The 25640-nt window shown below is 41.4% G+C and overlaps 1 pseudogene across 1 annotated transcript; it reads left to right on the forward strand.

Moving 5' to 3' along the window:
* The first annotated feature begins 68 nt into the window (after positions 1-68).
* On the forward strand, positions 69-21451 carry LOC134733030 (zinc finger protein 781-like; annotated as a pseudogene). Its single transcript, XR_010116597.1, has 5 exons — positions 69-254; positions 784-881; positions 4346-4417; positions 10083-10288; positions 18601-21451. The product of XR_010116597.1 is annotated as a zinc finger protein 781-like (transcript).
* The last annotated feature ends 4189 nt before the right edge of the window (positions 21452-25640 follow it).

Consider the following 25640-nt stretch of genomic DNA (forward strand, 5'->3'; position numbering starts at 1 on the left):
ACTGCGTTCTCCGGTCGGGAGGCGGCGCGTTCCTGCGCGAAGCACGTCGGCCGCGAAGGCCTCTGGGAAATGTATTCCGGGCTACGAGCCCACAAACATGGCGGAATCGGTTGCGGAGAGGTTGGTTGAATTCTCTCAGCTGCCCCCCTGACCTAATAGTCGCTGGCACAAGCTGCGCCCGGAGACGTGGGAGCGTTCTCTTGTTTTCCGAGTGCGCAGACTCATCGGGTTACAGTTTATGCTTTTGTGACGCGGTGAGTCCAGCCACTGATTCCTAACGGTCTAGAATGCTTGGGCGTCCTGGACGCTGGCCCGCCTGGTGGCTGTAGAAGACGCGACGGATCCCGGGGATGGGGCTGGAGGTTTGCAAGAGTCCATCCGAAGGGATTCTGGCTGCGAGTGTGACAGAGTGTGTGAAAGCCGCATGGAGGATCTGATTGTAGTGCGAGCGAGAGTGAGTGCCCGCGAGGAATCGTCACTTGAATGAAAGTCTCGGATTCACCGCCTCTAATCTTCCCTTCTTCGACTGTAAAATGGTGAAAATAAGGGTGCTTCTTCCAGGACGTCAGTTTACTCGAAAATTTGGAAAAGAAAAGGCTAAATAATTGATCTCATAAATACTATAAAACAGGATTTCTGTATAAAAGATAAATTTATTGTTGTATAGAATACCAAATCAGTGTGAATTTTAAATACAGGAAGAAATATTTTAAAGGAACTCATTTTGTGAGACTCCTGCTTTTGTGTCAGACCCTCAGAGTAGGCATTTATTCTGTTGTTTAGGGAACACAACAGATTTGAGAAGCCTCGGATTAAGGAATAATTTATGAAGCCCCGTTGACTACCGTGGAGAGATCATAATTTGGGGTTCAAGATTCTAGGTGAGGCGCTATAACTCCACTTTCTGAAAAGCAAACCTTGGCTCAGAGAAGTCCTGGAGCCTGTTAAGGCTGTACCGTTCCTCAGTGAGCCTAGTACCAGATTCATTCGGCTAATTTGTTCCAGTTTCCCCAGGCCACAGTGTCTTTGGGATGTAAAAAAGCCTGTGCTTCTCTCAAAGATCCTCCGAGTATTTCAAAACATTGACTTTGCACATACATTTAAATGATAAAATTATTATTAATTTTTTTTGAGGTGGAGTCTCACTCTGTTGCCCAGGCTAGAGTGCAGTGGCATGAGGTCGGCTCACTGCAACCTCGGCCTCACGGGCTCAAGCGATTCTGCTGCCTCAGCCTCCTGAATAAGCTGGGACTACAGGCGCGCGCCACCATGCCCGGCTAATTTTTTGTATTTTTAGTAGAGACGGGGTTTCACCATATTGGCCAGGCTGGTTTTGAACTCCTGACCTCGTGATCCATCTGCCTCGGCCTCCCAACGTGCTGGGATTACAGGCATGAGCCACCTTGCCCAGCCTAATGATAAAATTATTAAGAAATTGAGTACAAAATTAAGATCTGGAAATTTGTAGTCTTTATATATTTTTTAAAGCCAACTAAAAGAGGTAATGAAAGAAACTATTTGGCCAGATGCGGTGGCTCACGCATGTAATCCCAACACTTTGGGAGGCCGAGATGGGAGGATCGCTTGAGCCCAGGAGTTTGAGACCAGCCTGGGCAACATGGCGAGAGCCTGTCTCTACAGAAAATAATTAAAAAAAAAAAAAAATTTAGCCAGGTGCAGTGGCATGCATCTGTAGTCCCAGCTCACTGCACTCCAACTTGGGTGACAGAGTGAGACTCTGTCTCTAAAAACATTAAAAATATTAATAAAGAATTTTACTTAGCAATTGTGCATGTTACAACATGGATGCACCTTAAAAATTCTAAGTGAAAGAAGCTAGATACAAAATACTACATAGTATATTATTCTGTTTATATGATTCAAAGATAAACAGACACTAAAACATATTTTATTTTATTTTATTTGAGACAGAGTCTCGCTCTGTCGCCCAGGCTGGAGTGCAGTGGCGTGATCTTTGCTCACTGCAAGCTCCACCTCCCGGGTTCACGCCATTCTCCCGCCTCAGCCTCCAGAGCAGCTGGGACTACAGCTGCCAGCCACCACGCCCAGCTAATTGTTTATATTTTTAGTAGAGACGGGGTTTCACTGTGGTCTTGATCTCCTGACCTTGTGATCTGCCTGCCTCGGCCTCCCAAAGTGCTGGGATTACAGGCGTGAGCCACCGCACCTAGCCTCCCCGCCCCCGTTTTTTTGTTTTTTTTTTTTTTTTAAAGACAGGGTCTGGCTGTGTTGTCTAGGCTGGGGTGCGGTGGTGCGATTGTGGTTTCCGGTAGCCTCGACACCCTGGGCTGAAGCGATACTCCCGTGTCAGCCCCCTAGTAGCTAGGACTACAGGTAAGTGTGACTAAACTGGTAATTTAAAAAATTTTTTTTGTAGAGGTGATCTCACTATATTGCCCAGGCTGGTCTCAAACTCCTGAGCTCAAGCGACTCTCCCGCCTCGGCTTCCCCAAATTGTTGGGATTACAGGCATGAGCTACCACGCCAGTCAGTTCCCAGATCTTTTTAATTTTTTATTTATTTGTTTGTTTTTTCATAATTAAGTATCAAGCAAAGTTCTCAAATCTTTATGACAGAAGGCCAAGTGGTGCAGCTTGGAGCACTGCACCCACCAAAGTTAGGCCCTTATTCTTCCAGAGGGGCTGGGAGTTATGCCCCTGAATGTTTGCATTTGGAAGACTCTCAGGTCCTTGAGGAAATAGTTCTGAGTGACACATGGTAGATATACATCTCAAAGGGCACAGAAAGCATTTATAATTATAAGCTTTCCTAGTGGTAGGAAGACAGGACCCTGAACTCCCTCTTTAACCAGTTAGTTTTTTTTTTTAGACAGAGTCTCACCCTGTTAACCAGACAAGAATGCAGTGGCACAATCTTGGCTCACGGCAACCTTGGCCTCCTGGGTTCAAGCAATTCTCCTTCCTCAGCCTCCAGAGTAGCTGGGACTGCAGGCACACGCCACCACGCCTGGCTAATTTTTGTATTTTTAGTAGAGATGGTGTTTCACCATGCTGGCCAGCCTGGTCATGAACTCCTGGCCTTAAGTGATCCACCCACCTCAGCCTCCCAAAGTGCTGGGATTATAGGCGTGAGCCACCACGCCAGACCAAAAATAGTTACTTTTAAAAGGGAGTTTAGGGGCCTGTCTGCCTACCACTAGGTTTTTAGCTGGAACAAATAGTAAATTCTCCAGGCAGCATTAAACTTTGTCAGGCAGGCATTTTAAGGAAGACTGGGGTCAGCCTAGAAACATGGTCTTAAACTGCTGGAAGCTATTCTAGAATTTGGGCAAGTCTCTTAGCATAGGGGTTTGGATAGAGTTGTTATGTGCTATGTGTGTGAGTTTATAGTTTACAGAGGCCATAGGACCTAAAATCAGCAGGGAGATCCAGTCCTCCTTTTTATTTCTATGAGGTGGACAAATCCAGAGAGAAGCCTTTCAGGGTAATGTTGGAAGCTCCCTACAGTCAGTGGCACCCTGAGATTACTGTCTCTGTAGGGGTGGGGGGCATGGGATGAGATATGGGTGTGTGGGTGTGGTTAGGGTTGGGGGATAGATTAATATCGGGTAGGGTGATGCTGTGGGGTAGGGGAGACTCTCAAGATCATTGATCTACAGGGTGAAAGTAAACAGCTAATAGTGATTAATTAACCCTGACCCACAGCTCTGGTCTTGGGCTAGAATTTTAGAGCTGGAGGAGATTCGGGGAGAACGCTGGGAGCGGTGGCTCACACCTGTAATTCCAGCACTTTGCGAGGCTGAGGCAGGTGGATCACCTGAGGTCAGGAGTTCAAGACCAGGCTGGCCAACATGGTGAAACCCCATTTCTACTAAAATACAAAAAACAGCCGGGCATGGTGGCAGGCGCCTGTAGTCCCAGCTACTGGGGAGGCTGAGGCAGAAGAATCACTTGAACCCAGGAGGCAGAGGTTGCAGTGAGCTGAGATCGTGCATTGCACTCCAGCCTGGGTGACAGAGCAAGACTCTTATCTCAAAAAAAAAAAAAAAAAGGGGAGACACCTGAGAGTCACCAGAAATCGGAATTCCCTTGTCATGAATCCTTCTGGAAGCGCTGTGGAGAAAATTACACTTCCTAGAAGCCCTACCATGCCTGGACTATCTCAGTTAGGTATCTGAGACCTCTGAGAAGTGGCAGCTCCAGGTAGCTTCCATCCTGACTTTTCTTTTTGACACAAAGATGAGTAAAAGATGCTGGTCTCTCTCTGACTTCTATCTGTGTACACAGGCAGAGGACCTGGAGAGCAGGCCTCAGTTTATGTTGACACAAAACTGGTTTCTCCTAATTCCATTCTCCTTCTCCAGTCTGTGTTTTTCCAGAAGTGCCCTGAGGAGCAGGGAAGCATGGCTACTGTGTATGTAAAAGCCATGTTCAAGGTGAGGGGAGATTCTTCTGTTAATTACTCTCTTGTTTGTTTTTTCTCTGAAATGCACTTTCCACTTTGTTATAATGATCAAGTTTGGCTTGAGATTTGCCAGCATGATTTGTTTTAGGCCATATATCTACCTAGACCATAAGAGGTGGTATGCTTTTCTTTTTTTACTCAAGCACCTCCTAGGCCATGTGGGGACCTTAATATCTGTGTGTTCTAGGGAAATGTAATTCTCTGCATCTACCTTTCCTCATCTGTAAAATGGAGGGAATGATAGCACTCACCTGTAGGTTTGTTAGAATGACTAAATTGATACATGTAAAGCCCTTAAGTATATTGGCACATAAAATATATTCAATTTATTAATACATGAACTGTTATGATTATATTTTGTGCTAAGTTATCTATGGATCAGGAAAAACAAAAATACAAAATTAATTGTGATAGATACTTGCAAATAAGAAACAGAGCTAGACGCTCAAGTAGTATAGAACAGGAGTTTTTAATCTGCAGGTCATTTACTTCATATATTAGCCACAAATCCCTTGAAAATTTTTTTCCTGAAAGAGGTGCAGAATTTATTCTGACTTCAAAGGTATACATCTGTGGCCTAAAAAGATTTAGTTCCACTATTCTAGAATCGAAGACTAGAATGCCTGGTTTAACCATAGATGTGAACTTAGAAAAAATTTGTGCCTCCCAAATGGAAAGAATTAGAAAAATTTGTCTCCATTCATGTGCTAGAATATATAACACAAAGATGTGAAGTAACTTGCCTAAGCTGGTGCACAGCAGATCTGGAGTGCAAACTCCGACAGTCTGGCTTCACTTGAGCTCTTCCCCAGTGTGCTCTCTGTTTCTTCATTTGGTGACTTTCTGAAAATCCACATATCAAGAGTTACATCACAGGCATCTATAAGCATAGCTGCATTTTATTTTGTTTTATTTTATATTTTATTTTATTTATTCTATTCTATTCTTTTTTTTATTATATTTTATTTTTTTGAGACAGGGTCTTGCTCTGTTACCCAGGCTAGAATGCAGTGGTACAATCTCAGCTCACTGCAGCCTTGACCTCCTGTGTTCAAGTGATACTCCTACCTCAGCCTCCCGAGTAGCTAAGACTACAGGTGTGCACCACTGCACATGGCTGATTTTTGTATTTTTTTTTTGTAGAGACAGGGTCTCACTATGTTGCCCAGGCTGGTCTTGAACTCTTGGGCTCAAACGATCTGCCCCCCTTGGCCTCCCAAAGTTCTGGGATTACAGGCATGAGCCAACGCATCTGGCCTCCAAGCTGCATTTTAAATTATTGTGTTATATGCTCTTCTAAAATTATAGTTTTTTTTTGTTTGTTTTTTTTTTTGAGATGGAGTCTCGCTCTGTCATCAGGCTGGAGTGTAATGGCACGATCTCACTGCAACCTCCACCTCCCGGGTTCAAGTGATTCTCCTGCCTCAGCCTCCAGAGTAGCTGGGGCTACAGGCACATGCCACCACACCCAGCTAATTTTTGTATTTTTAGTAGAGACGGGGTTTCACCATGTTGGCCAAGATGGTCTCAATCTCTTTTTTTTTTTTCTTTTTTTTGAGATAGAGTCTCGCTCTGTCACCCAGGCTGGAGTGCAGTGGTGCTATCTCAGCTCATTGCAACCTCTGCCTCCTGTGTTCACGCCATTCTCCTGCCTCAGCCTCCCGAGTGGCTGGGACTACAGGTGCCCGCCACCACACCCAGCTAATTTTTTTGTATTTTTAGTAGAGATGGGGTTTCACCATGTTATCCAGGATGGTCTCGATCTCCTGAGCTCGTGATCCACCCACCTCAGCCTCCCAGAGTGCTGGGATTACAGGCATGAGCCACCGCTCTCAGCCAAATTTTAGGTTCTTTTAAAGACCTGCCCCCTTACGTAGTAATTCGTCATGTATATCTTTCCTTTTTACTTAAAATGTTTGCTCATAGCTGTTAGTGGTAACGCAGTCATCTGTCATGTAACTGTTCTGTGATATATTCTTGTGTTCACTAAATTTTGCACTTTTCTAAGTTTCGTTTATTGATAACTTCCTAAGTATAGAATTTTTAGGTAAAATATTAAGCATTTATTAATGCCAGAGATATCAATGACTCTGTGCTAATACTTGGGAGAAATGAAGTGATTACAAAGCCCTAGTTAAGTTTCTCTCAATCTAGCAAGGGACATATAATCTATACAGAAATAGATTAAGGTGTGACAGGAACTAGAGAAACACAGATGCTTTTCCTTGTGGGCTTGTGAGAAGGTGATATTCCGACCACAGTAACCACTGCCGTTTTATGAGAAAACCATCTTGAATACATAGAAACTCTCTGGAGATAATGAGATTTTGTGTCGTAAGCATTATGCCATGTAATTTTTTTTTTTTTTTTTTTTTGAGACTAGGTCTTTCTCTGTCGTCCAGGCTGGAGTACAGTGGCGCAATCTCGGCCCACTGCAACGTCCGCCTGCTGGATTCAAGCAATTCCCCTGCCTCAGCCTCCCGAATAGCTGGGATTACAGGCACCCGTCACCATGCCTGGCTAATTTTTTTTTTTCTATTTTTAGTAGAGACAGAGTTTCACCATATTGGCCAGGCTGGTCTTAAACTCCTAACCTCAGGTGATCCGCCCACCTTGGCCTCCCAAAGTGCTGGGATTACAGACGTGAGCCACTGCACCCGGCCTTATGCCATGTAATTTTTAAATAAACTTCTTTTGTAAATAAAGTTTATTTTTGTAAATAAACTTTTAATGTTAGATATACAGTCAGACATCACTTAAGAACAGGGATACATTCTTCTGTTGTTAGGTAATGTTGTTGTTAGGTGATGTCATCATTGTGTGAACATCAGAGGGTGGACTTACATACACCTAGATGGGATAGCTTACTACACACCCAGGCTATATGGTATAGCCTAGAGCTCCTAGGCCACCAGCCTGTATAGAATTTTACTGTACTGAATACTGTAGATAATTGCAACACAGTGATTTTATGTATCTAAATATATCTAAATACAGAAAAGGTACAGTAAACATATGGTACAGGCCAAGCGCAGTGGCTCACCCCTGCAATCCCAGCACTTTGGGAGGCCAAGGCAGGCGGATCACGAGGTCAGGAATTCGAGACCAGCCTGGCCAATGTGGCGAAAACCTTTCTCTACTAAAAATACAAAAATTAGCTAGGTGTGGTGGCAGGTGCCTGTAATCCCAGCTACTCGGGAGGCTGAGGCAGGAGAATCGCTTGAACCTGGGTGGCGGAGGTTGCAGTGAGCTGAGATTGTGCCATTGCAGTCCAGCCTGGGTGACAAGAGCAAGACTCTGTCTCAAAAAAAAAAAAAAGGGGGGGGGGGTATAAAAAGTAAAAAATGGTACAGGGCATTTACCACGAATGGAGCTTGCAGGACTGGAAGTTGCTCTAGGTGAGTCAGTGAGTGAATGGTGAGTGAATCTGAGGGCTAGGACAGTACCGTACCCCACTATAGACCATAAACACTGTATACTTAGGCTACACTAAATAAGCGAAAATGTTTTTCTTCAATAATAAATTAACTTTAGCTTACTGTAACTTTTTTTACTTTATGAACTTCTTAATTTTTTAAAATTTTTTGACTCTTTTTTTTTTTTGGAAATGGGGTCTCACTCTGCCTCCCAGGCTGGAATGCAGTGGTGCAATTATGGCTCACTGCAGCCTTGACCTGCTGGGCTTAAGCCATCCTCCCGCCACAGCCTCCTGAGTAGCTGGGACTATAGGCATGCACCATCATGCCTAGCTAATTTTTGTATTTTTAGTAGAGATGGGGTTTTACCATGTTGCCTGGGCTTAGTGGTGTTTTTTATGATGGTAAAAGATAGTATATCCTCAATGCAAAAACTCAGAAAATATGGAAAATCACAAAGTAAAGATTAGCTATAGTACAACAACAGTGAAAAATCTTTCCAGATCTTATATATATCCACACATGTGTGGGTTTTCTGCTAAAAGTGGTTGACAATCACTATTCTGTTTGATAACTCTAGGATGACAATGACTATTCTGTTTAATAATGCTCTCTGTTCACTAGAAAATTGTAAAAGATTTTTCATGTTACAAATTAAGGGGAAACTTTTTTTTTTTTTTTTTTGAGATTCGAGATGGGGTCTCCCTTTGTCACCCAGGCTGGAGTGCAGTGGTACAATCATAGCTCACTGCAGCCTCAGTGTCCTGGGCTCAAGGATTCTCCTGCTTCAGCCTCCCAAGTAGTTAGGACTATAGGTGTGTGCTACCACACCCGGCTAGTTTATATATATATATATATATATACACACACACACACATATATTTTAGAGACAGGGTCTCTCTACATTGCCCAGGCTGGTCATGAATTCCTGGTTTCAAGTGATCCTCCCACCTTGGCCTCCCAAAGTGCTGGAATTACAGTTGTGAGCCACTGCACCCCACCCCAAAGCTATCTTTTTTTTTTTTTTTTTTTTTTTTTTTGAGATGGAGCCTCACTCTGTCGCCCAGGCTGGAGTGCAATGGCATGATCTCAGCTCACTGCAACCTCCCCCTCCCGAGTTCAAGCAATTCTTCTGCCTCAGCCTCCTGAGTAGCTGGGACTACAGGTGCATGCTACCACACCCGGCTAATTTTTTTGGTAATTTTTGGTAGAGATGGGGTTTCACCATGTTGTCCAGGATGGTCTTGATCTCCTGACCTCATGATCCACCTGCCTCAGCCTCCCAAAGTGCTGGGATTACAGGCATGAGCCACCGTGCCTGGCAAAGCTATCATTTTTATGACTACCTTGTTTTTCATTACATGAATACAATAATGGTTTGTTAAACTGTTTCCTCTTTGTACACATTTAAGTCTTCATTTGAATAGAATCTAAGATACATAATTGCTGAGTTTAAGGCATGCCTGTACATGCTCGTACATTTTTCTAAATATAATCTTATGTGCAGGATGCCCTGAGATTATTTCTCATGTAATCATATGGGGTGTAACCAGTTGTCTCATTTTGCTAATCTCATAACTGGGAAATGATATTTCTTTGTTGCTCTACCATTCAAATCCTTGATTTTAAGTAGCATCTTACCTCTCTATTGAAATTTCTTTAGTAGTTGTTGTTTTATAATTCTTGAAATTTATTTGCATCTTCTGCAAGGAAATCTTCAAATTTATTTGTATCCTCTTTAATAAGATAGAGCAGGGGTCCCCAAAACCTGGGCCACAGACCAGTACTGGTCTTTGGCCTGTTATGAACCAGGCCACACAGCAGGAGGTGAGTGGCAGGCAAGTGAGCAAAGCTTTCTCTGTATTTACAACCGCCCCCTATCACTCACATTACTGCCTGAGCTTCACCTCCTGTCAGATCAGTGGCGGCATTAGATTCTCATAGGAGCGTGAACCCTATTGTGAACTGTGCATGTGAGGGATCTAGGTTGTGGGCTCCTTATGAGAATCTAATGCCTGATGATCTGTTTTTTTTTTTTTTTTTTTTTTTTTTTTGAGACACAGTCTCGCTCTGTCACCCCGGCTGGAGTGCAGTGGCGCGATCTCGGCTCACTGCAAGCTCCGCCTCCCGGGTTCACGCCATTCTCCTGCCTCAGCCTCTCTGAGTAGCTGGGACTACAGGCGCCCGCCACCACGCCCGGCTAATTTTTTGTATTTTTAGTAGAGACGGGGTTTCACCGTGTTAGCCAGGATGGTCTCGATCTCCTGACCTCGTGATCCGCCCGCCTCGGCCTCCCAAAGTGCTGGGATTACAAGCGTGAGCCACCGCGCCCGGCCAGATGATCTGTTACTGTCTCTCATCACCCCCAGATGGGACCATCTAGTTGCAGAAAACAAGCTTGGGGTTCCCACTGATTCTACATTATGGTGAGTTGTATAATTATTCCATTATATATTACAATGTAATAATAATAGAAACGAAGTGTACAATAAATGTAATGCACTTGAATCATCCTGAAACCACCTTGTCCCCGGTCTGTGGAAAAATTGTCTTCCATGAAACCAGTCCCTGATGCCAAAAATGCTGGGGACCACTGAGATGGAGGTACTCCCTGCCCATCTTTACTGAGGTATAATTGACACATAAAAATTTTATATATTTAAGGTGTACAATTTAATCTTTTGATAGAAATGCACATTGTGAAGTCATTGCCACTATCAAGCTAATTAACATATTTATTACAAGATAGAGGTTTTAATAAGATATTTTGAGAAGATTCCCTCAAATGTTCAATTTAATTTTGTAAAAGGAGAAACTGTATTAAGAACTTTAGACACTATCAGCCTCAAATATTTGCTAAGATGCAGAAAAGCTGTTATTCTTACAGTTATGGTTTATTCTAGTAAAAGGATACATACTAAAGTCACCAGAAAGAAAAGGTACATGGACAAAGGTTAGGACAAAGGTTAGCTTGTACAGGTACAAGCTTTCAGGTGGCTGCTTCCAGAGGAGCTGTACAGGGACACACTTAATTCTCCTAACAATGACATGTCACAACAGTGTGTGAACTATTGCCAGTCAGGGAAGCTCACTTGAGCCTTAGTTTCCAGGGTTTTTATTGGGGAGTCAGTCTTACAGGGATATATCACTCAATGCCTGACTTTAGTTACTCAGTCTCCAGTTCCCCAGATGTCAAACTGATACAGCATGCTCCAAGGCCTGTGGCATACAAAAACACTCTTATCAGGTAGGATATTTTAAGGGCTCAGAGGTTATCTCCCAAGAGCCAGTCAAGGGCCAGTTCTTTCTTTGGAACGTGCAGGATTTGCGCATTCCAGGTGTACTGAGTTACCTGTCCACTCACCCAGGCCTTGGCTTAGGCTCTCTTACAGCAAAACTATCTGAGCATCTACATTTGATATGACATTTATATGACAGAAACAGCAATAGTATCAGGATGTAGATGGCTATCATTTCAAAGAGCCAGTATGGAGTAGCAATGGATTTAAAGAAACAACTAACCTATCTGATAAAGCCATTACATGCATTCTCATATTTTTGTATTAATTTGATTACTCATTTCCCTCCTTGAATCTACTGTTATGTGCCACATGATAAACTTGTACAGAACTATTGAGCGTAGAAATTAGCTGGTAGTTGGCTAAATTCTCCCTCAAGCCAGTCTTTTTCACTGTTTCTTCATTAGCCAGGTATGGTGGTAGTGTGCCTGTAGTCCCAGCTACTCGGGAGGCTGAGGTGGGAGGATCCATTTGAGCCCAGGAGGTCAAGTCCAGCCTGGACAACATATCAAGACCCCATCTCTAAAAATAAATAAACAACATTTTTAAAAAGATTGAAAGTTAAAGTTCCAGTTTCTTGTTTAGGGATCATCCCTGCTTCTGTCACTTGAAGTTACAGTCATAGTCCCAGGACCACTGCATCAGGTAGGAAAAAAGAAATTTGAGGTTATTTGGGGAAGGTTTGTGTAACTGTGCCAGCATTCGGCCATGCACCCTCTCCTCCTAATCGCCCAGGACAGTAGAGGCATCTGTCTAGTGGAGACTGTCCTTGGCTCTCCCCATCTTGAGAGTAAGCACACCCTCATGAATGCAAGCCAGCCCATACTTTACTTTCCCTTACTTTAGCCACCAACTCTATCGCTCTCCTAATTGTCTAGCAAACCACTACTTTGAGGATGATATGCAACATGGTATATCCAATTGATGTGAGAACTCTTTGGACATTGTTGGACACTGTGGGGTGTAAAGTGTTTCCCTTGGTCTGAAGAAATATAACACGATAATGTCAATTGGCACGTTTCTATTCAAGGTGTTTTATAGTATTTTGAGCCTTTACATCTACCACAGGGGAAGTGTGTCTATCCACTGCCAGGATCCTTTTGTAGGATCCCAGGGCTACCAGTGGCCAACGGATAGAGTCTACATGCTATGCTACCTCTCTGTGTGGGCCTTCCCTGCTGGGAATCAGTCCTAATTTGTTTTTCAGGTTCTGATGTTATCATTATCATCAATGTAGTATATTGTTACACTTAGGACCAGTCTCAAGCCCACACTTTCCTAATCAAATTGTAATAGTAAGCTAGTGAATTCAAATAACCTGTGAAAATACAGTAGATATAAATTGGGATCTTCCCCTCATGAAGGCAAACTATGGTTGTCTCCTTCCCAAGATTGGGATAATGAAAAAAGCATTTGCAAGATCAGTCAGAGTACTGGTGTCCTTTAATTCGGTGGTACTACTTCATTCAAGCCTCAACAACCTACTGTTAGTCTCCCCCTTTGGCGCACACCTAACAGGGTTATTGTATAGGGAATTTGTTGGTACCAGCACTCTAGCTTCTAACATGTTATTAATAAAGTGGTAATCTCTTGTATCTACCAGGTATTCTATACAGCTTCAAATTAACAACCTATGTTGGCCGGGCGTGGTGGCTCATGCCTGTAATCCCAGCACTTTGAGAGGCCAAGGCAGGTGGATCACCTGAGGTCAGGAGTTCAAGACCAGCCTGGCCAACATGGTGAAACCCCGTCTCTACTAAAAATACAAAAATTAGCCAGGCATGGTGGCGCATATCTGTAATCCCAGCTACTTGGGAGGCTGAGGCACAGTAATTGCTTGAACCCAGGAGGTGGAGGTTGCAGTGAGCTGAGATTGCACCACTGCACTCCAGCCTGGGTGACAAAGCAAGACTCCATCTCAAAAAAAAAAAAAAAAAATTAACAACCTATGTGGGCTTCAGCAATTCTATAGGTTCCTGTTTGGCCTGTCTAGTAACATTGATTGAAGGACAAACTTACATGCCTTTAGCTTTAAAATACTAGGTAGGGGAAGTGTTCCTCAGTCAGACATAATACCCTTCCCCATTATGTATTCAAGCAAGGAGACGCAACCACTTCACATAAGGTCCATTCAGACCTTCTAGTTTTCATTTAAACTTTCACCTTAATAACGATCAACCATTGCATCCCCATATCCTCCCAATCTAACTGTAGTCCCTATTAGGGTGTCACCAACAGATTTTGGAATCACAGTGCACTGGGCTCCATGTCAAGGAGTCCTAGAAATGTTTCTTTTCCATCCTGGTCTTAACTCACACACATGCATATAGCCTTGGTCGCAGCTTGGTTCATCATCCCGATTAATTTGTCAGGCTGTTGCGTTAGTGATTCAAGATCAGGTTTCTCAGTGTCATCTTTGCATTTCAGTGTTTTAAATTCCTTCAAATTAAGAGAAGTAAAACAGATTTGTTTAGAGCCCTTCAGTGTTAGGTGATCAGCAAGGGCTCCCGTTGATCCACCCAACATCTAATAGTGGTGTTAAGACCGTTCTTTTTTTTGTTTGTTTTTTTTTGAGATGCAGTCTTGCTCTTTCACCGAGGCTGGGGTGCAGTGGCACAATCTCTGCTCACTGCAACCTTTGCCTTCTGGGCTCAAATGATTCTCCTGCCTTAGCCTCCTGAGTAGCTGGGATTAGAGGCGCCCACGACAATGCCTGGCTAATTTTTGCATTTTTAATATAGACAGAGTTTCACCATGTTGGCCAGGCTGGTTTCAAACTCCTGACCTCAAGTGATCCACCCACCTCAGCCTCCCAAAGTGCTGGGATTACAGGCGTCAGCCACCGTGCCCAGCTAAGATAGAGTCTTGCTCTGTTGCCCAGTCTGGAGTGCAGTGGCGAGATCTTGGCTCATTGCAACTTCCACCTCCCAGGTTCAAGCAATTCTCCTGCCTCAGCCTCCTGAGTAGTTGGGATTACAGGCACCTGCCACCAAGCCCAGCTAATTTTTTTTGTGTGTGTGTATTTTAGTAGAGATGGGGTTTTGCCATGTTGGCCAGGCTGATCTTGAACTCCTGACTTCAGGCAATCCACCCGCCTCGGCCCTCCAAAGTGCTGGGATTATAGGCGTGAGCCACTGCGCTTGACCAATCCCATTTCTTAATAACCATTTTAAGGTTTACTCACTACTAGGATGAGAGTCCCTTGATACCTCCTTCATCTTCCCCATTGTCTTGTAAATTACTCTAACTTTCTTAGCTTCTATAATGCCCATAACGGGGAAGCTGAGACAACAAATCTCATACAGCTTGTTGGACCATTGCTTGATTTTGCAGTAGTAAAGTTTACAAGGAGTGCCCATGCGAAAGGAGTCCCCTTAATCATGGTATTTGCCTCGAACTGGGGTAAGTGCACAAACATCTGATGATCATGAAGCCAACTTGATGTATCCTGAATATGCAGCATATCAGCTGCTTCATCTGGGGAGTGCCACTTGGCATTTAAAGAAGGACAGTTCTCCATCTCAGGGTAAATTAATGTTATGGCAGGTTTTTCTGCTTTTGTTTTTGTTTTGAGATGAATCTCGCTCTGTCACCCAGGCTGCAGTGCAGTGGCTTGATCTTGGCTCACTGCAACCTCTGCCTCCCGGGTTTAAGCGATTATCATGCACCAGCCTCCAAGTAGCTGGGATTACAAGTGCCCACCACCACACCTGGCTAACTTTTGTATTTTTAGTAGACATGGGTTTTTGCCATGTTGGGCAGGCTGGTCTCGAACTCCTGACTTCAAGTGATCCACCTGCCTCAGCCTCCCAAAGTGCTGGGTTACAGGCGTGAGCCACCGCACCTGGCCGTTATGGCAGCTTTGATCTAGTTGACTAGGCTAACTGTCCCCTCAACAACAATCGCATTGTATCTGGATCATATATAGCCATCTGTGATTGTTCAGTAGTAAGCCATGGGTCTGCCTCAAAGCAAACATACTTCTCCCTTCTGCAGTATTCAAAGCTGAGGAAGTTGCTCCTAAGTTAGTCACTCTCACAGTCCATTTTAGTAATGGTTCTTCAGGAAGCTCATGATACCAGTCTACAAAACGAGACCACTCTTTGACGTTGTACCCCTGGTTTCAATAGTTTCTTGGTTTCACCATCTCCTCTGCCACCTGCACTACCTTTTTAGTGATCAGTGGTTGTAGAGTGCTGTCTGTTGTTCCAGCACATATGTTCCCTTTGGTAATAACTGTCAAGGTAGAAGCCATAGCTCAGGCCAGCCAAAGTCTGACCTTGGTGCAACACCAGGCCCCACTCTGACTCTCCTTTACTTTAATTTTAGCTATTGCAAGTGACACATAAAGGATTCTATTTTTAGCTTGTTTCTTATTATTTTGCCTTATTTTCCATATGTATCTAATGAGCCAACCCCTTGGAGGTCGGGTCTATCATTTCTAAGTTCCACTGGTGCTGCGCACAGTTGTACATGCCTATAGTCGCAGCTACCGGGAGGTTCAGGCAGGAAGATCGCTTGAGCCCAGGAGTTTGAGACCAGCCTGCGCAATATAGCGAACCCCCGTCTCCAAACAAACAAACAAAAACCAAATAAATCAATTCGATTGGTGAATTTTACTTCTAGTAAGTGATTGCAGTGCAGCTCCTGTCTCATACCAAGGGTAACTGCGTAACCATCCAAGTATCAAAGGTTCATCAATCCTATTCCCACATAGTTCTTTTTTTTTTTTTTTTTTTCCAAACAATGTTTTTGCTATGCTTCAGTGAGTCAGGATCATTCTAGCAAATCCCACTTCAGATCTGAGGGTCTTCAAGACTGCTGTGAGACTCAGTGATTCCTTGATTGGACTCGCAGGGTTCAGAAAAGGTGTTATACCCACAGTTGGAGTTTATTACATTAAAAGGATGCAGATTAAAATCATGAAAGGGAAAGGTGCCACAAAGTTGAGGAGAAACAAGTCATAAAATTCCAGGTGTCCCATCAGGGTGGAGTTGATGGGGATGTCCTTAATTTTTCTAGCCATGGTGTGTGACAACATGTGTGAAGGTTTGCCAGCCAGGGAAACTTACCCAAGCCTTGGTGTCCAGGGTTCTTTTTTTTTTTTTATTTTATTTTATTTGAGACAGAGTCTCGCTCTGTCACCCAAGCTGGAGTGCAATAGCGCAATCTCAGCTCACTGCAACCTCTGCCTCCCGGGTTCAAGCGATTCTCCTGCCTCAGCCTCCCGAGTAGCTGGGATTACAGGCGCCTGCCACCATGCCCAGCTAATTTTTGTATTTTTAGTAGAGACGGGGTTTCACCAGTTTGGCCAGGCTAATCTTGAACTCCTGACCTCAGGTGATCCACCCGCCTTGGCCTCCCAAAGTGCTGGGATTACAGGCGTTAAGGTTTACTCACTACTAGGATGAGAGTCCCTTGATACCTCCTTCATCTTCCCCATTGTCTTGTAAATTACTCTAACTTTCTTAGCTTCTATAATGCCCATAACGGGGAAGCTGAGACAACAAATCTCATACAGCTTGTTGGACCATTGCTTGATTTTGCAGTAGTAAAGTTTACAAGGAGTGCCCATGCGAAAGGAGTCCCCTTAATCATGGTATTTGCCTCGAACTGGGGTAAGTGCACAAACATCTGATGATCATGAAGCCAACTTGATGTATCCTGAATATGCAGCATATCAGCTGCTTCATCTGGGGAGTGCTCAGCCTCCCATGTAGCTGGGACTACAGGCATACACCACCATGCCGGGCTAATTTTTGTATTTTTTGTAAAGATGGGGTTTCGCCATGTTGGCCAGCCTGGTGTCAAAGTCCTGGGCTCAAGTGATCCATCTTTCTTGGCTTCCCAAAGTGCTGGGATGACAGATGTGAGCCACTGCACCTGGCTTGTTTTACTTCTTTCTTCTTGACTGATCCTTGGTAGTTTGTGTCTTTCAAGAAATGTGTCCATTTTCTCTAACGTTTTATACTTCTGGATATTAAATGGTTCATAATATTTTCTTATGTAATTATCTGTTTATTACTTTTATTATTTATGTAGGATTTATAATTAGAAACCCCTTTTTATTCCTGATATTTGTGTTTTTCTTCTTGTTTTTTATTGGTAGTTTGGCTTCAAGATTTATCAAGCTTGCTGATCTATTCCATAAACCAGTTTTTAACTATTAATTATCTCTGTTATGGTCAGTTTTCTCATTCATTGATTTCTGCTCTTATCCTTATTATTTCTTTACTTCTACTAATTGTAGATTTACTTTGCTCTTTTTTTTTTTTTTGAGACGGAGTTTTGCTCTTGTTGCCCAGGCTGGAGTGCAATGACACGATCTCGGCTCACTGCAACCTCCACCTCCAGGGTTCAAGTGATTCTCCTGCCTCAGCCTCCCGAGTAGCTGAGATTACAGGCACCCACCACCATGCCTGGCTAATTTTTGTATTTTTAGTAGAGACGGGGTTTTACCATGTTGGCCAGGCTGGTCTCGAACTCGTGACCTCGTGATCCACCTGCCTCAGCCTCCCAAAGTGCTAAGATTACAGGCATGAGCCACCTCACCTGGCCTACTTTGCTCTTCTTCATCTACTGTCTTGCAGTAAAACCTTAGGTTGTTTATTTTATACCTTTTTCTTTTCTAATACAAGCATTTAAAGCTATAGGTTTCACTGTAAATGTTACCTTAGCTATATAACATACGTTTTGGTGTGCTATACTTTTATATTGTTCATTTCTAAGTATTTTCTAATTTCTATGTGTGTTGTTTAGTTTTCAAGTATTGGAGGACAGGTTCCAGATATTTTAGTAATTTCAAATTGAGTTCCATTGTGATCAAAGAAAATATTCTGTGTGACATTGATCCTTTTTAGTGTATTGAGACTTGTTTAATGGCCCAGCATATGGTCTATTGTGAATGTGTATAGGTATTTGAAGAGAATGTACATTCTGCAGTTTTTGATATTGTGTTTTGTATATATCAACTAGTTGAAGGTGTGGACAGTGTAATATCCTCTATTTCTTTACTAATTTTCCGGGAGAGGGGGATGTTCCAGTCATTCTATCAGTTATCGAGAGATGGTTGTAAAGTCTCCACTATGATTGTAGAATTATCTATTTCCTGCTTTACTTTTGTCAATTTTTGCTTCATATATTTTCAGGCTCTGTTATTCTGCACTTACACATTTCTGATTGCCAAGTCTTCCTGATGAGTTATTATCTCTTTTCTCATTATGAGAAAATTATCTTTGATAATGTAGAGTAACTTGAAGTCTGTTTTATCTGATATTAATATAGCCATTCCAACAATTTTTTTTTTCTGCAAATTAAATGCCAAGATTTGAAAGTTATCTAAGCCATTTCTTCCTTAAGGGCATTATTATCTGTTTCACTGCTTCTATACAGTTTTATTTCTCATAAAAGAGGAAAACATGATGTTTCTTTTCTTTCAGATATGCTGTTTAGGTATGAGACCAAGGAGTTACCTCTTAAGAATGGCACTTTTGAAAAGGAATCATTAAAATGGAAAATAATAGAAAGAGTCAGAAGTTCTTGCCTTGAGGAATCTTGTTTGGGAAATGATTGGAAATGCAAAGGACTCTTTGAGAGACAACAGGAAACTACAGAGGATATTTCAGGCTTATAACTGTGCCATTTGAAAAAATATTATCTGAATTCATCCAGCCTACATATTTTCTTCTAAATCAAATAATTCATACTGGAAAGAAACTCTATGAACAAAAAAAATGTGAAAATGTTACTCAACAGGGAAGAATTCATATCAGTGACAAGCTTGATGAAATGTGTGGGAACACCTCTGTATTTTATACAAATCATATGAAACATCAGACAAATTTTAATGCAAAGAAATGCAATGTATTTAAAGAATGTGGCAGAGACTGCTTGTAACTTTCAACTAACTCAATATCAAATAAGTCATGCTAATCAGAAACCCTATGAATGTCAGATATGTGGAAAGCCCTTTAGAAAGTGTGCCCACCTTACCCAACATAATTGAATTCGCACTGGTGGGAAACCATATGAATGCAAAGAATGTGGGAAAGTGTTTATCTGTTGTTCATCATTGATTACACATTAAGAGAACTCACACTAATGAGAAACCCTATGAATGTCTGGAATGTAGGAAGACGTTTAGGCAGAGTGCACATCTTATTCGACATCAAAGACTTCATACTTGTGAGAAACCTTATAAATGTAAGCAGTGTTGGAAGGCCTTTGCTTCTGTTTCTGATTTTAATAGACATCGGAAAATTCACACTGGTGAGAGACTTAACGAATGTAAAAGTGGGAAGGCATTTAACAATCGCTCAACTCGTATTCAGCATCAGAGAATTCACACTGGTAAGAAGTCCTTTGAATGTAAGGAATGTGGCAAAGCATTTAATAATTGCTGAACACTCACTCAACACCAGAGAACTCATACTAATGAGAAATCTTATGAATGTCAGGAATGTAAAAAGGCTTTTAGGCAAAGTGCACATCTTACTCAACATCAAAGAATTCATACTGGTGAGAAACCATATGAGGGTAAGGAATGTGGGAAGGCTTTCACTTGTGTTTCTGATTTTAACAGACATCAGAGAATTCACACTGGTGAAAAGCCCTATGATGTAAAGAATATGGTAAAGCCTTTAACAATTGTTCAGCTCTTATTCAGCACCAGAGAATTCACACTGGTGAGAAGCCTTATGAATGTAAGCAGTGTGGGAAGGCGTTTGTCTCCTGTCCAACACTTGTTCAACATCAGAGAACACATACTAATGAAAAACCTTATGAATGTCAGGAATGCAAGAAGGCCTTCAAGCAGAGTGCACATGTAATGAGACATCAAAGAATTCACAGTGGGGAGAAACCCTATGAATGTAATGAATGTGGGAATGCCTTCATTTGTTTTTCTGATTTTAATAGACATCAGAGAATTCACAAAGGAGAGAAACCCTATCAGTGTAAAGAATGTGGGAAGGTTTTTAATAATTATCCAACTCTTACTCAACATCAAATAATTCATACCAGTGTCAAACCCTATGAATGTAAGGAATGTGGAAAGACCTTTACTTGGCTGTCAAACTTGAAAAAACATCAGAGAATTCACACTGGTGACAAACCCTATGAATGTAAAGATTGTAAAAAAGCTTTTGTTATTCAACGTTTATTCGACACTATAGGACTCATACTAATGAGAAACCCTATGAATGTCAGGAATGCAGCAAGGCCTTTAGGCAGAAGAGCCCATCTTACTCAACATCAAATAATTCATACTGGTGAGAAACCCTATGAGTTTAAGGAATGTGGGAAGGCCTTTGCTTGTTTCCTACTTTAATAGATATCAGAGAATTCACACTGGTTGAGAAACCTGATATCAGTGTAAAGAATGTAGAAAATCCTTTATTGATTGTTCAACTCTTATTCAACACCAGAGAATTCACACTGGTGAGAAACCCTTTGAATGTCAGGAATGTAGGAAGGCCTTTAGGCAGAGGGCGCATCTTACTAAACATCAAAGAATTCATGCTGGTGAGAAATCCTATGAATGTAACGAATGTGAGAAGGCCTCTTCTTGTCTTTCACAGGTGAAAAAGCACCAGAGAATACATACATGAAGGGATAAATCTTATGTATTTGAATAGCGTCTTTTTATTTAACAATCCGTACCTAATATCACCAAATTCACATTGCAGAGAAACTTCAGAAATATAAGAAATGTGGGAAACACTTTTACCTGTCCCTCAGCTATCCTTTTTCATAATAGAATTTGTACTGGTGAGAAGCCTTATGAAAGCCAGATATGTGTAAAGTCTACTCTCACAATATACTCAACATTATATAATGTATATTGTGATTAATACAGGAAACCCTTGATTTTGAAATTATCAGTTATGGAATAGCAAACAGTTTGTAAGTGAAGAAAGTCCAGTGACTGTAAATTTTTTTGCCTCATAATTCACAATTTATTAAGCATCAGAATTTATATGGGAAAAATAAGATATCAATTATTAATAAAAACATTATTACCACTAAAATTATATTTGACTTATCATAGAGAATAGCATATAGAGAATAATTATGTCGACTTTGTGAATGTAGAAGAGCGTTTATCTATAATACAAATCTTTTTCAGCATCATTATACTTTCACCAGTTTCCACGTCTGTTTTATTACCAAGTAATTTGTATACTTCAGATTACAAATTTCTTACATTGTGATAAAGTTATTGTGAAGATCAAATGAGTTTATCCAAAGACTTTTGGAATAATTATTGGCAAATAGAAAGTATTCAGCAAATATTGGCTGTCATGATTATCACCTTCATTAGTACTCTTGGAATATTTATATAAGAACATTTAATTATGCAGATTTTATTAATATAATGAAATCTACCATCACAATTTCTCTGATTGCAAATCTATGATAATTTATTCTGGAATGAAAATTATTAGAATATAGTGAGTATGAGGAAACATTTATTTAAATTTATTTTAGTTGAATCAGAAAATTCACTCTGGAAACACTGAATGGATATAGTAAGTAAATTTTTTTAGAGTAAAGTTGATACGAGAAGTGATATATCTGAAGCAAGTTTCAAAAAGCAGTGTACATTTTCTGACAATAACTCAAGACAGGCTGGGTGTGGTGGCTCACGCCTCTAATCTTAGCACTTTGGGAGGCCGAGGCAGGTGGATCACTTTAGGTCAGGAGTTCGAGACCAGCCTGGCCAACATGGCAAAACCCCATCTCTACTAAAAATACAAAAATTAAGCGAGTATGGTGGTGTGCACTTGTAGTCCCAGCTATTCGGGAGGCTGAGGCAGGAGAATTGCTTCAGCCTGGGAGATGGAGGTAGCAGTGAGCCGAGATCTCACCACTGCACTCCAGCCTGGGTGACAGAGTAAGAATTTATCTCAAAAAAACAAGACAAGTAGATACAAAAGGTGAATTTTAAAAATTTGCAGTTTATAAACACCACCACATATAGTTCTTGGATTAAGTGAAAAATGCAATCTGAAATAACAGGCTGTTTAGATAAGAAAGATAGTGTTACATAATGAAATCTGAGGTATGTGGCCCATTTGAATAAATATTCAAGCAGAAAAGTAACAAATCCAAAATTGACACTGGAAACGTATTACATAAATCAATTTGTTTATTCAATGAATTTGAATGAATTACTTAAAAAGAAAAATTAATGAGCTAAACAGAAAGTAGACTTTATCTAAAAGTGGCTTGAAACAACCAGTAATATAGACTAGATTTGCCAGTTATGATTGAGATGAGTAAGAGAAATGACATAAATGCATCAGTGCAAATGGGAACATGGACATTTTATGGCATTTTTAATAGTATGAAATATTTTGTTTAGTATTTGAATTAAATTTAAAGTATCTATGGTAAACTTCACTTTACAGGAATATGTAAATATTTCTAGTTGGTTCACTGAGGTATAGAAAATTTGAATGAAGACAAAATGTGAACACTTTACTCCTCTAGGAAGAATTCATGCCAGTGATAAGCTTAATGAAATGTGTGGGAACACCTTTATATTTTGCACAAATCATATGAAACATCACAGAAATTTCACTGTAAAGAAATGCAGAGAATATAAGGAATGTGGCAGAGACTCTGGTCATAACTTTCAGTTAACTCATATCAAATAAGTCATACTACTCAGAAACCCTATGAATGTTAGATATGGGGAAAGACTTTAGAAAGGTCTTTCAAAAAAAATTATCCCTTCAAAAACATTGAAAAATTAATCAAAGATAGTTACCTTTAAAAACTATTACTTAGGCCAGGCGTGGTAGCTCACACCTGTAATCCTAGTGCTTTAGGAGGCCATGGCTGGTGTATTGTTTGAGGGCAGGAGCTTGATACCAGCCTGGGCAAGATAGTGAGACCTCGACTCATTAAAAAAAATTTTTTGGCCGGGCATGGTGGAGGAGTTCCTCAGTCTTTTTTGTCGTTTATGACATTGACATTTTTGGAAAATACTGGCCATTTGTTTTATAAAATATCCTTCAATTTGAGCTTTTCTAATGTTTCCTAATTATTAGATTCAGATTATGTATGCTTTGGCACCCATATACTGTACTACATTATACCATACTGTACTATATACACAGTGCTTTTTATTTTATTTTATTATTTTATTTCATTTCATTTCATTTCATTTTACTTTTGAGACGGAGTTTTGCTCTGTCGCCCAGGCTGCAGTGCAGTGGTGCTATCTTGGCTCACTGCAACCTCTGCCTCCCAGTTCAAGCAATGCTCCTGCCTCAGCCTCCCAAGTATCTGGGACTACAGGTGCACACCACCATGCCCAGCTAATTTTTTTCTTTTTAGTAGAGATGGGGTTTCGCCATAGTGGCCAGGCTGGTCTCAAACTCCTGACCTCAGGTAATCTGCCTGCCTCGGCTTCCCAAAGTGCTGGGATTACAGGCATGAGCCACCACACCCCAGCCTTTCCCTTTTTATTAATAGTGCATCACATCACATTAGGGCGTCAGTCATGCTAACATGCATCTCTTGATTAAAGTATTGTTGACCAGGTTTGTCCATTTAAAAATTATATTCCCCTTTTTAATTACTAAGTGTTTTGTGGAAAGATACTTTAAAACTATGTAAATTATCAAAACCACTAATTATTTTTAGTAGAGATGGGGTTGCACCATGTTGGCCAGGCTGGTCTCAAACTCCTGACCTCATGATCTGCCCGCCTCGGCCTCCCAAAGTGCTGGGATTACAGGCATGAGCCACTGCGCCTGGCCCAGATTAGTATTTCCTAATTAAAAAAGTTTCAATAGTGTGTCCACTAACTTTTGGAATTACTGTCTATCAATGCTTTTATGTAATTTTCATTTAAGTTGCCTATTCTATATTCATTTTTCTTTCCTTCTAATTTTAATAGATTACTGGTAATTTTTATAGATACCTTCACAAAAAGACACAAAAGACATAAAAGTATATCAAAAAATTTTGGGATGCTACCATTGTCAATTTTTGGAAAAGGTAATTTAATCTTATAGAAAATTGATAAACATTTAATGGTGATTATCTGTTCCTTCCAAAGTTGCTTGGTAAACACTATGTCATACTTAATTTTTTTTTTTTTTGAGACAGACTCTCACTCTGTCACCCAGGCTGGAGTGCAGTGGTGCAATCTTGGCTCACTGCAACCTCCGCTCCCCTGGGTTCAAGCAATTTTCCTGCCTCAGCCTCCCCAGTAGCTAGGACTACAGGCACCCGCCACCATACCTGGCTAATTTTTGTATTTTTAGTAGAGATGTGTTTCACCATATTGGCCAGGCTGCACTCAAACTCCTGACCTTGTGATCTGCCTGCCTCAGCCTCCCAAAGTGTTGGGATTACAAGTACATGTACATGCCACCATGCCTAATTTTTTTTTTTTTTTTTTTAGAGACGGAGTCTTGCTGTATCACCCAGGCTGGAGTGCAGTAGCACAATCTCGGCTCACTGCAACCTCCACCTTCTGGGCTCAAGCAGTCCTCCTGCCTCAGCCTCCAAAGTAGCAGAGACCACAGGTGCATGTCACCATGCCCAGGTGTTGTTTTTGTATTTTTAGTAGAGACAAGGTCTTGCTATGTTGTCCAGGCTCATCTCAAACTTCTGGGCTCAGACGATCTGCCCACCTCAGACTCCCAAAGTCATGGGATTACAGGCATGAGCCACAGGACCAGCCATGACTGGCTAATTAAAAAAAATTTTTTTGTAGTGACAGGGTCTTGCTATGTTGCCCAGGCTGGTCTCAAACTCCTGGCCTCAAGTTATCGTCCTGCTTCAGCTTCCCAAAGCAATGGAATTACAGACATGAGCCCTGTTTCCTGACAGTATTGGTTAATTGTAACAAATATATTAAGGTAAATGTTACTACTAGGGGAAACTGGGTGTGGGTGTATGAAATTGTCATATCTTTGTATCTTATATAAACCTAAAACCATTGTAAAAACTAGTTCATTTAGAAAAAAAAATTAATGACTTTCTTTTGGCTTTTGTAACCAAAAATCCAAAGATAAATGGAGCTTCAGGTATGGCATGATCAAGATGTTCACTATGTCATCAGGTTTCAACACTGTGAACACTCAGCTCTCCCTTTGCTAATGTTTCAACTTTGACTTGAGGCTAATTTCCTCATGACTGCATCAGTTCCAGGCCTCCTATCTGGACATATCCCCTCCAGTACAAGAGGGACAGCACCTTTGCCTAGCATTCCAAAATAAACCTCTTAGATTCACCTTGATTGGGTCAAGTTAATTGATATGCCCAATCGTAAACCAAGAGCTTCAGCTTGCAGGGATCCCTCCCTACACGGAGGCACACACAGTCCCCCATCTTTTGAGCTTCAGAGGTCAAAGCTCTGAGTGTGGCTCGGACCTGCTTCCCTTCTCTCATCATCTTGGGTCCAGTTAACCCCATCAACAACAACCTGGGAAAGGGAAAAAACGGGACCTTATGGCCA

This window comes from Symphalangus syndactylus, chromosome 17 (genome assembly GCF_028878055.3).
Source record: "Symphalangus syndactylus isolate Jambi chromosome 17, NHGRI_mSymSyn1-v2.1_pri, whole genome shotgun sequence".
Classification (NCBI taxonomy): Eukaryota; Metazoa; Chordata; class Mammalia; order Primates; family Hylobatidae; genus Symphalangus; species Symphalangus syndactylus.